The sequence below is a fragment of the Rhinoderma darwinii genome, chromosome 3 (assembly GCF_050947455.1).
Source record: "Rhinoderma darwinii isolate aRhiDar2 chromosome 3, aRhiDar2.hap1, whole genome shotgun sequence".
Taxonomy (NCBI): Eukaryota; Metazoa; Chordata; class Amphibia; order Anura; family Rhinodermatidae; genus Rhinoderma; species Rhinoderma darwinii.
Genome location: NC_134689.1, coordinates 143697039 through 143707914, shown reverse-complemented (window position 1 = coordinate 143707914; position 10876 = coordinate 143697039).

Below are 10876 nucleotides of genomic sequence, written 5' to 3'. Positions count from 1 at the left end.
ATCCCATTCGGATATTGCTCAAATGACAAAATACTCCAAGACGGCATCCATTATGGCAATATCGTAGGTGTTTATTCACACATCCCAATGGTACAAAAGCTACGTTTCGACCCCGTCGGAGTCTTTCTCAAGCATAGAAATAAAGTGAACATAACAGATATAAATACATACAACCCCATACAAAGAGGCCAATCAGTGATGAAATGTGAAACACTCCCCATATAACCACATATAATTCTAATTCAACCCCAAGCAGACCGATTGAAAATCTTACTTGGGACCAAGACGAGGAATGTCAGGGCAAAGCCACATCTGAGCCGGCGTTCATCATTAGCAAATGCGCATGCATGTGCAGATAGTAGATAGTTTCCTATCCAATGATTTCATGACGCATGCGTCAAAACCATCTTTACTACCGGCAATGGGCTATAATCTACAGCTACGCATGTGCTGACGGGGCACTATCTATGGTCATATCATGGTTATATCAGACGTGTTAACCCACCAATCAACACCCAGAACGTCACAGGGGCCCGATCATCATATTTTAATGTAAATAAGACGAGGACACTACCAATCTCCTATATCATGACATCGTGTGAATAGTAGTCTCCCTCAGGAGCATTGCTTACTATACTACATACTATAGCTACACCGCTAGATAGAATTGGATGAAACTTTTATTTTATGGTATATAATCCATTCCATTCCTGCATTAACTACATCTCTGCTGTACCTGCATTTCAAAACGCTGAAACTTTTATTTTATGGAATATAAATCTGCTTTCCTGTCTTCCTATATAGTCTAATGTTATCTCTAACTTTTGTCAAAGTGTTTGATCGTCGTTAAAGAGGCTCTGTCACCAGATTTTGCAACCCCTATCTGCTATTGCAGCAGATAGGCGCTGCAATGTAGATTACAGTAACGTTTTTATTTTTAAAAAACTAGCATTTTTGGCCAAGTTATGACCATTTTTGTATTTATGCAAATGAGGCTTGCAAAAGTACAACTGGGCGTGTTGAAAAGTAAAAGTACAACTGGGCGTGTATTATATGCGTACATCGGGGCGTGTTTACTACTTTTACTAGCTGGGCGTTGTGTATAGAAGTATCATCCACTTCTCTTCACAACGCCCAGCTTCTAGCAGTGCAGACACAGCCGTGTTCTCCAGAGATCACGCTGTGTCGTCACTCACAGGTCCTGCATCGTGTCAGACGAGCGAGGACACACCGACACCAGAGGCTACAGATGATTCTGCAGCAGCATCGGCGTTTACAGGTAAGTCGATGTAGCTTCTTACCTGCAAATGCTGATGTTGCTGCAGAATCAACTGTAGCCTCTGGTGCCGACACGATGCAGGACCTGTGAGTGACGTCACAGATCTGCACTGCCAGAAGCTGGGCGTTCTGAAGAGAAGTGGATGATACTCAGAAAGCCCAGCTAGTAAAAGTAGTAAACACGCCCCGATGTACGCATATAATACACGCCCAGTTGTACTTTTACTTTTCAACACACCCAGTTGTACTTTTGCAAGCCTCATTTGCATAAATACGAAAATGGTCATAACTTGGCCAAAAATGCTCGTTTTTTAAAAATAAAAACGTTACTGTAATCTACATTGCAGCGCCTATCTGCTGCAATAGCAGATAGGGGTTGCAAAATCTGGTGACAGAGCCTCTTTAAGTTGTGTGATCATCCAGACCAGCGTCTGTTTGTTTGTTTATCTCTGCATAGCTTCTCACCTCATGTGTCTAGTTAATTTGAATAATAGCTGAACGAGCTTAATTAAGCCTAGATCTGAGCATCTACTCCCCTATAAATTTAGATGTAGCATAAGGGGAAGGCACTCGTGCAGGGAGGCACGAAGGCAGAAGTCATCTCTGTCTAAGTCGTATTGTCAAAGTGTCCTGGCAGTTATACATGGCAGTTGGTCAGTGACAGGTAAGCTGCATTACCAAACCAAACAAACTAGCACACATTCTAATTATTAGATTCAATATTCTATCTGTTTACAAACAAAATACAAACAAAGACGTTCATTACCGCACTCATCATTATAGCTGCTCTTGGTTTACAATCCTACCGCCCATTTAGGCCTTGGCAAAAATCAGTCCACATCAGTCCCACTCTCCTTGCCTCGCCCATGTACAGCTCCCATGCACTATTCACTTTCCTCAGTCACCTTAACCCATCTCATCCCACTGCTAAACATAAAAAATCACTCTCATAAATCACATAACGCTCTGCTGTCTCCTTCCATTCTCCTGCTACTAGCTTCAGGGGACATCTCTCCCAACCCTGGTCCTCCCTTTTCTTCTGCCAAGCTCAACCACTTACCTGCCACACATAGAAACCTTGAAAATCTGCTTACCATTCCTTGTACGTCTTCTCCTGTCTCTTTTAACTGTGCTCTCTGGAAATCTCGGTCCGTGCGCAACAAACTCACCTTTATTCATGACTTATTCCTTTCTAACTCTCTCAACTTTCTGGCTCTTACGGAAACATGGCTACACCTGTCTGACACTGCTTCCCCTGCTGCTCTATCTTATGGTAGTCTCCAGTTCTCTCATGCCCCCAGACCTGAGAACAGGCAGGGTGGAGGAGTAGGTATACTTCTTTCCCCACACTGCACTTTTCAGGTCATTCCCCCGGTCCCCTTCACTCACATTTACCTCTTTTGAAGTCCAAACCCTCAGACTCTTTCACCCTTTTTCCCTTCGAGTGGCAGTTGTCTACTGCCCCCCGGGCTCACCCTGCCAATTCCTGGATCATTTTGCTGCCTGGCTTCCACAATTTCTATCCTCAGAAACACCCACTCTCATCATTGGTGACTTCAACATCCCCATTGATAACCCAATCTCCCCATCTGCCCCCCAGTTTCTATCTTTAACCTCGTCCCTAGGTCTGTCAGAACTTACTAACTCTCCTACACATGAAGACGGCCATTCACTTGACCTGGTCTTCTTCCGTCTCTGCTCAGTTTCTGACTTTCTTAAAGGAACAGTGTCATCACCCAAATTTTTTTTCATATGTTCAAGATGTTAGTGCTTTATTAAAAACGTTTATATTTATTTGTGTGTTTGTGTTTTACTTTTTCTTATTTTTACACTTTTTCTTCCCTATGGGGGCTGCCATTTTTTGTTCCATTTCTGTGTGTGTCGATTAACGACACATACAGACATGGAATACGGCAGCCACAGTCCCATAGGGACTGCGAACGGCTCCCGTCCCATTGACTGCAGTGTACGGCGTCTGTGTGGGAACTGCGCATGCGCCGCTCCCACACAGTCCTATTCGAAATTGGCGCCGTCCGGCGCCATTTTCCTGTGGACCGGAAGTCGCGGCCGGACAGTAATATTACTACTTCCGGTCGCGGCTTCCGGATTTGTGCACTTGCACCAGCGGCAGCAAACGGAGCGGACGGGCCGGAGGGAGCCGCGGCGGCAGGAGCAGGTAAGAGATTTCAATGTATGTTCGTGTTTGTGTGTGTTTACTACTGTATGTAAATCTACTACACTGTGGATTAGCTCAAAAAATGGCGGCACACAGTGTAGGAGGTTACATCGTTCAAACCCCTCGTTTATCCCGGCACTAGCCAGGATAAAGGAGGGGGGAATGCTGAGAGCTCACTAGAGCGAGGGCTTTTAACCCAACGTTGCAATGCTGCAATTTTGGGAACAGCTCCATCTAGTGACCAAAAATGGGTAGTATTATAAATTAGAAATAATTTATAATATTTCCTGGACTCGTGCAAAAAAATAAATAAAAATTTGAACAATGTTTAATCACCCACACACTAAATGTTTAATTTTTTTAAAAAAAACATGTTTTTCGGGCAACACATTCCCTTTAACTCTGCTCTCCCGCTCTCTGACCACAATCTTCTCTCCTTTACTATCAAATATTCTCTGCCTCCTCAGGTCATGCCTACATATCAGACATACAGAAATCTGCATGCGATTAACACTCAGAAACTCATAGACAGTCTACAGTCCTCATTGTCCCCTATCTCTTCCTTCTCCTGTCCCAATCTGGCTACCAAACTTTACAATAACACTCTCAAAAATGCATTGGATGAAGCAACCCTCCCTACACTCCGAACCACCCGACAAAGACGACGAAAACCCTAGCACATGCCTCAATCCCGCTTTCTTCAGCAGTGCTTGAGATGTGCTGGACGACTGTGGAGAAAATCGCATTTGGCTGCAGATTTCCTCCATTACAAATTTATGCTCAAAACGTACAACTCTGCCCTTCAACGCGCCAAACAAGTCTATTTCACTTCTCTCATCTCCACACTACCTAATAATCCAAAACGCCTCTTTGATACTTTTCACACCTGGCCACTTATTTTAAAGTTAAAATTGACAACATCCGTAATGAAAACTGAGCTCCTTGTGTTCCCGCCATCTACTAACCTCCCTAAACCTGATGTCTCCATCTCAGTGTGTGGCACTTCCATAACTCCTAAGCAACACGCCCGCTGTCTCGGGGTTATTCTTTACTCAGATCTTTCCTTTACTCCTCACATTCAATCACTTTCACGCTCCTGTCATTTTCTCCTCAAAAACATCTCCAGAATCTGCCCTTTTCTTATGGAGGAAACAGCCAAAACTCTCATTGTTGCTCAGATTCACTCTCGTCTTGACTACTGTAACTCATTACTAGTCGGTCTTCCCCTCACTAAAGTCTCCCCTCTCCAATCTATCCTTAATTCAGCAGCCAGGCTCATATTTATGACCAACCGCTACACCAATGCCTCTAATCTGTGCCAGTCACAAATTCAAACTTATTACTCTCACCCACAACGCCCTCCACAGTCCTGCACCTCCTTACATCTCCTCCCTCATCTCTGTCTGCCAGCCTACTCGGGCTCTACGTTCTACCAACGACCTTAGAGTAAAATCCTCCATAATCCGAATTTCCCAATCCCGTCTCCAAGATTTTTCTCATGCTGCACCAGTGCTCTGGAATGTGCTACCCCGGACAATCAAATTAATTCCCAATATCCACAGTTTTTCTATTCAGACAGGCCTATAACATTTCCTGATCTGACTCCTTTCCATGGCCCCCCTTTTAGATTAGTCATCAGAATAAGATTCCCTCACACTCCTTCTCTTCATGTCCGTCATACACTGATACTGGCTGGTGACCGGCTCATGCAGCTTTATGTGTACCACCCCATATGTATAAAAATGGCTGGACAATTGTACAGAACAAACACTGTTACACTTTGTGTATAAATAAAGATTATTATTATTATTATTATTATTATTATCGTCTCAACAGACAGTATCACACATGATAGGCTTTGATATATGGCCCCAGCAGACAGTATCACACAGGATAGGCTTAAATACATTGCCCCAGCAGACAGTATCATACATGATAGGCTAAGATACATGGCCCAGCAGACAGTATCATACATGATAGGCTAAGATACATGGCCCAGCAGACAGTATCACACATGAAAGGCTTAGATACATGGCCCCAGCTGACAGTATTACACATGATAGACTCATTCAGACAAGCGTGAATCTCGTCCGTGTGCTGTGCGTTGAAGCAACGCACAGCACACTGACCCATTGATTTCAATGGGGCTATTCACACATGCATGATTTTTCACACAGCTAGGTCCGTTGCGTGAAACTCACTGCATGTCCTATATTGGTGCGTTTTTACCCACCTAGTCGCTCATTAAAGTCAATGGGTGGATGAAAACCACGGACAGCACACGGACGACATCCGTTTGCTGTCTGTGTTTCATGCATCAATTACAGTGGGAAAAAAAAGTGCTTGCAAGTGCATGAAAAACACATGCCACACGCAAAGCACACTAATGCAAAACCAACGCACACGGACAGATTTGGTCAAATCTGTCACACTCGTGTGAATTTAGCCTAAGATACAGGGCCCCCAGCAGTAAGTATCCTTGTACTAACCCTCAGGGGCACATTTGTCATTTCTGGGGGACCGAAGCAAAGTTATGTCTAGGGGCTCTAATCAAAGACATCTGCAGAGTCCCCCACACCCCCACCCCCCTGTATATAGTGTCACAACCCCCCCTGTATGGTTCCACACACAGTCCCCCTGCCATATATCCCCCTTGTAGACAGTGCCATGCAGTCCACTGTAGGTAGTCCCACATATCCACCTTGTCTCAGGAAACAGTATCATACATGATTGGCTTAGTTACATGGCCCCAGCTGACAGTATCACACATGATAGGCTTAGATACATGGCCCAGCAGACAGTATCACACATGATAGACTTAGATACAGGGCCCCAGCAGTCAGTATCACACATGATAGACTTAGATACAGGGCCCCAGCAGTAAATATCCTTGTACTAACATATGTTGACCCCCCCAAAAAAAATATATGTGTGCGTGTATGTATATGTATGTATGTGTATATCTGTCGCACTCTGACCCTATAGCTGTAGATAAAACTAGATACAGTGGCTCAGCAGACAGTATCACACATGATAGGATTAGATATAGGGCCCAGCTCGCTGACATTGCGGCTTCAGCGCTGGACCCAGGAAAGGTAAGAATAAGAATTGTCTTTCTTTTTTCCGTGTTAGAAATTTTTTGGGTGTGTTTGTGTTTTTTTTTACAGGTTCGGTCATTGGACTACGTCGGAATCGAGGACTACTTTGATTACGGCTTTTTTTATTCTCAATAAAATGGTTAATGAGGGTTGTGTGTGTTTTTTTTTATTTCAATAAAATATTTTTTTAAACTTTATTACTACTGCCTTATTAATGGTCGCTGATTGACAGTGTCCATTACTAGGGCGGAGCTTAGTGTTAGCCGATGTAGAGGCTAACCCTAACCTCCATTACTACACTGGTACCCACCCCCACCAGGGGTGCTGGGAAGAGCCGGGCACGATTCAGTACCCGACCATCTGTAGTAATGGTTGGGCACTGGGGTGGCCGCAGGCTGGTGTTATTAGGCTGGGAAAGACCAAAAACAATGGCCCTTCCCACCCTGGTAATGCCAGCCTGCTGCTGCTGTGTTGTGTCTGGCTGGTTATGAAAAATGGGTTGGGGGGGGGGGTGGGGTTGGGTTTATGTTGTTTTATCCAATTATTTATTTAAAAAATAAATAAAAAAGTGACGTGAGGTCCCCCCAATTTTCATAACCAGCCAGATACAACACAGCATCAGCAGGCTAGCATTATCAGGGAGAGAAGGGCCACAGTTTTTGGGCTTTCCCATCCTAATAATACCAGCCTGTGGCCACCCCAGTGCTCGACCATTATTGCAGATGGTCAGGCACTGGATTGTACCCGGCTCTTCCAAGTATCACTTGTGGCGGTGGGTACCAGGTTAATAATGGGGGTTAGTGTTAGCCTCTGCACCGGCTAACACTAAGCCCCATCTTAGTAATGGATTCTGTCAATCAGTCAGCAGCTATTAATAAGGCAGTAGTAATAAAGTTTAAAAGAAAATACAAAGACATAGATAAAATATTTTATTGAAATAAAACCCCCCACGTAAACCACATCAACCATTTTATTGAAAATGAAAAAAGCTGTCATCAAAGTAGTTCTCGAATCCGACGTAGTCCAATGACCGAACCTGTAAAAAAACACAAAGAAAACCCCATTAGTAACACATGTGGTAAGCTTAGATAAAGAGGGCCCACAAACAGGATCAGACATGGGCCATGAATCTAAGAATACCATGTGGTAGGCTTAGATACAGTGTCCATGTGTGACACGGTCTGTTAGACCCTGTATCTAAGCTTACCACAAGGTAGGCTTAGATACAGAACCCCAGCAGACAGTAAGCTTATACTATATAAGATTACTGTCTGTTGGGGCCCTGTATCTAACCCTAACATGGAAGGCTTAGATACATGGTCTAACAGACAGTATCACACATGGTTCCCTGTATCTAAGCTTTCCATGTTAGGCTTAGATTCATGACCCCAGCAGACAGTAATCGTATACGGTATAAGATTACTGTCTGCTGGGGCCCTGTAGCTAAGCCTAACATGGAAAGCTTAGATACAGGGAACCATGTGTGATACTGTCTGTTAGACCCTGTATCTAAGCCAACCACAAGGCATGCTTAGATACAGCACCCCAGCAGACTGTAATCTTATACTGTATAAGATTACTGTCTGCTGGGGCCCTGTATCTAACTCTAATGTGGAAGGCTTAGATACAGGGTCCATGTGTGATACTGTCTGTTAAACCCTGTATCTAAATCTACCACAAGGCAGGCTTAGATACAGGACCCCAGCAGAGAGTAATCTGGAAGGCTTAGATACAGGGTTCATGTGTGATACTGTCTGTTAGACCCTGTATCTATGCCTACCACAAGGCATGCTTAGATACAGGAGCCCAGCAGACAGTAATCTTATACTGTATAAGTTTACTGTTTGCTGGGGCCCTGTATCTAAGCCTAACGTGGAAGGCTTAGATACAAGGTCCATGTGTGATACTGTCTGTTAGACCCAGTATCTAAGTCTACCACAAGGCATGCTTGGATACAGGACCCCAGCAGACAGTAATCTTATACTATATAAGATTACGGTCTTCCAGGGCCCTGTAACTAAGCCTAACATGGAAGACTTAGATACAGGGTCCATGTGTAATACTGTCTGTTAGACCCTGTATCTAAGCCTATCACAAGGCTTGCTTATATACAGCACCCCAGCAGTCTGTAACGTTACACTTATCTCCTTTTCGGCTCTGGGTGCTGTGGATCTCCCAACACCATCTAGCGTCGTGACGTCATCTGCGGCGTACAACGTCCTGACATTATGTTTGCGAGAAGACGTCAGGACTTCCGCTGCGCTCAGGAAGGAAGATGGGTACGTATGTGTTGTTACTATAGTAACAGCGGCCCGTGTATTTGATTACATAGGCCCCAGTTACTATACTGAGATAAATGGAGAAAAAAGTGGATAAAATTCTCCAGCGCTGTCCAATTGTTGTGGAATTGAAGGATTCAATCCAAGGCAAGAAGTTTAAATAAGATATATGTTTAATGGATAAGAATGCTACGCATTACGAGATCGGACCGATCTCTTCATCAGGCAAAGAAACATACATGTAGCGCCGATCACATGCTGTAAAGGATCTGCCAGACACAACTTCTGTGTTGACGCCCATAGGTAATTAGTCTGCACCTGCTTCTATGTCTGTGAGACTGACTCCATCTTCCACCACCCAGGATGGCAGGCTTAGGAGTGGGAGAGCCTATCACAGCCTGGTCAGACGGAGCTAGCTCCCGCCCTCTGTCTATTTATACCTGCCTTTCCTGTTCCTCCTTTGCTTGTGATTCTTCTCTGTTGGTTTCCTGACCCTGCTGCAGCTTCTTGAACTACTGATCCTCTGCTTATGATTGACCTTGGCTTTAGTGACCACTCTTCTGCTCTGCGTTTTTGTACCTCGCTCATCTCCTGGTTTGACTCGGCTCGTTCACCTCGCTTGTTGCTCACGGTCTCCCCGTGGGCAACTTCCCCATTTCCCTGGCTTCTTTGTACCCTTGTCTGTTTGTCTGTCGTGCACCTATTGAGTGTAGGGACTGTCGCCCAGTTGTACCCCGTCGCCTAAGGCGGGTCGTTGCAAGTAGGCAGGGACTGAGTGGTGGGTAGATTAGGGCTCACTTGTCTGTTTCCCTACCCCGACATTACACATGCAATAGGAGATAGGGATTTGAGAATCTGGTGACAGAGCCTCTTTAAAGGGGTTTTCCCATCCGAGACATTTATGACATATCCACAGGATATGTCATAAATGTCAGATAGATGCGGGTCCCACCTCTGGGACCCGCACCTATCTCTAGAACGGTGCAACTAAACCCTGTTCTACTGCTCTGTGTTGTGGCTGATGTGTGTGATTTCCGACCATGAATTTCGGAAACAGCGTATCTCGCTGAGCTACGCTGTTTCCGTAACTCCCATAGTAGTGAATGGCAGTTACGGTAGCAGGGTAGCATGCGAGATACACTGTTTCTGTAACTACTATTCAGTTCTATGAGACTTACGTAAACACCAGAGCTCAGCCAGCTACGCTGGTTCCATAATTCATGGTTGGAAATCACACGATTCAGCCACAACACAGAGCAGTAGAATGGGGTTTAGGGGACCCCATTCTAGAGATAGGTGCGGGTCCCACCTCTGGGGGGACCCGCATCTATCTGATATTTATGACATATCCTGTGGATATTTCAAAAGAAGTAGTAGGACAACAGCACACGTCTTCAAATCTTCAAAGTGGTTTTTATTGTAAAGACATCCACAATCGACAGGCTTGTCGATTGTGGATGTCTTGACAATAAAAACCATTTTGAAGATTTGAAGACGTGTGCTGTTGTCCTACTACTTCTTTTGAAATTTACATCATGCCGGAGTGGGTTTGCCGGGCTTGACAGCGTGCACCGCATCAGATTCGGGATTAGTGCTGCTTCAAAAATTATTTTTCTCTTGATATCCTGTGGATATGTCATAAATGTCTCGGGTGGGAAAACCCCTTTAATGTCAATGGCCAGCTCGGGACTGACCATAGACATGAAATTAATGTTGTCTGTTTACAAACAGTTTTAATTTCATGTTCTATTGTGCAAATAGGTGATAACCAGCAGAAATATTGATCTATAGTGTTGGACTTCATTGTCAATCACTTTATAAAGAAAATCACATATTGTACTGTAGAATGATTGGTAACATAGCTTGAAAGCCAGATGATGGTACATAGAACTTTAATGTTAAATTCCCCTAAGCATGAATGTTTGTAAAATCAGGGCCGCCATCAGGGGGGTATTACTGGTACTTCCGTCAGGGGCCCGGCCACATGGATGAAGTAAAAGGGGCCCGCCGGGCTGCCGTCGCCCCCCCCCCTTCGGACTGTTGCC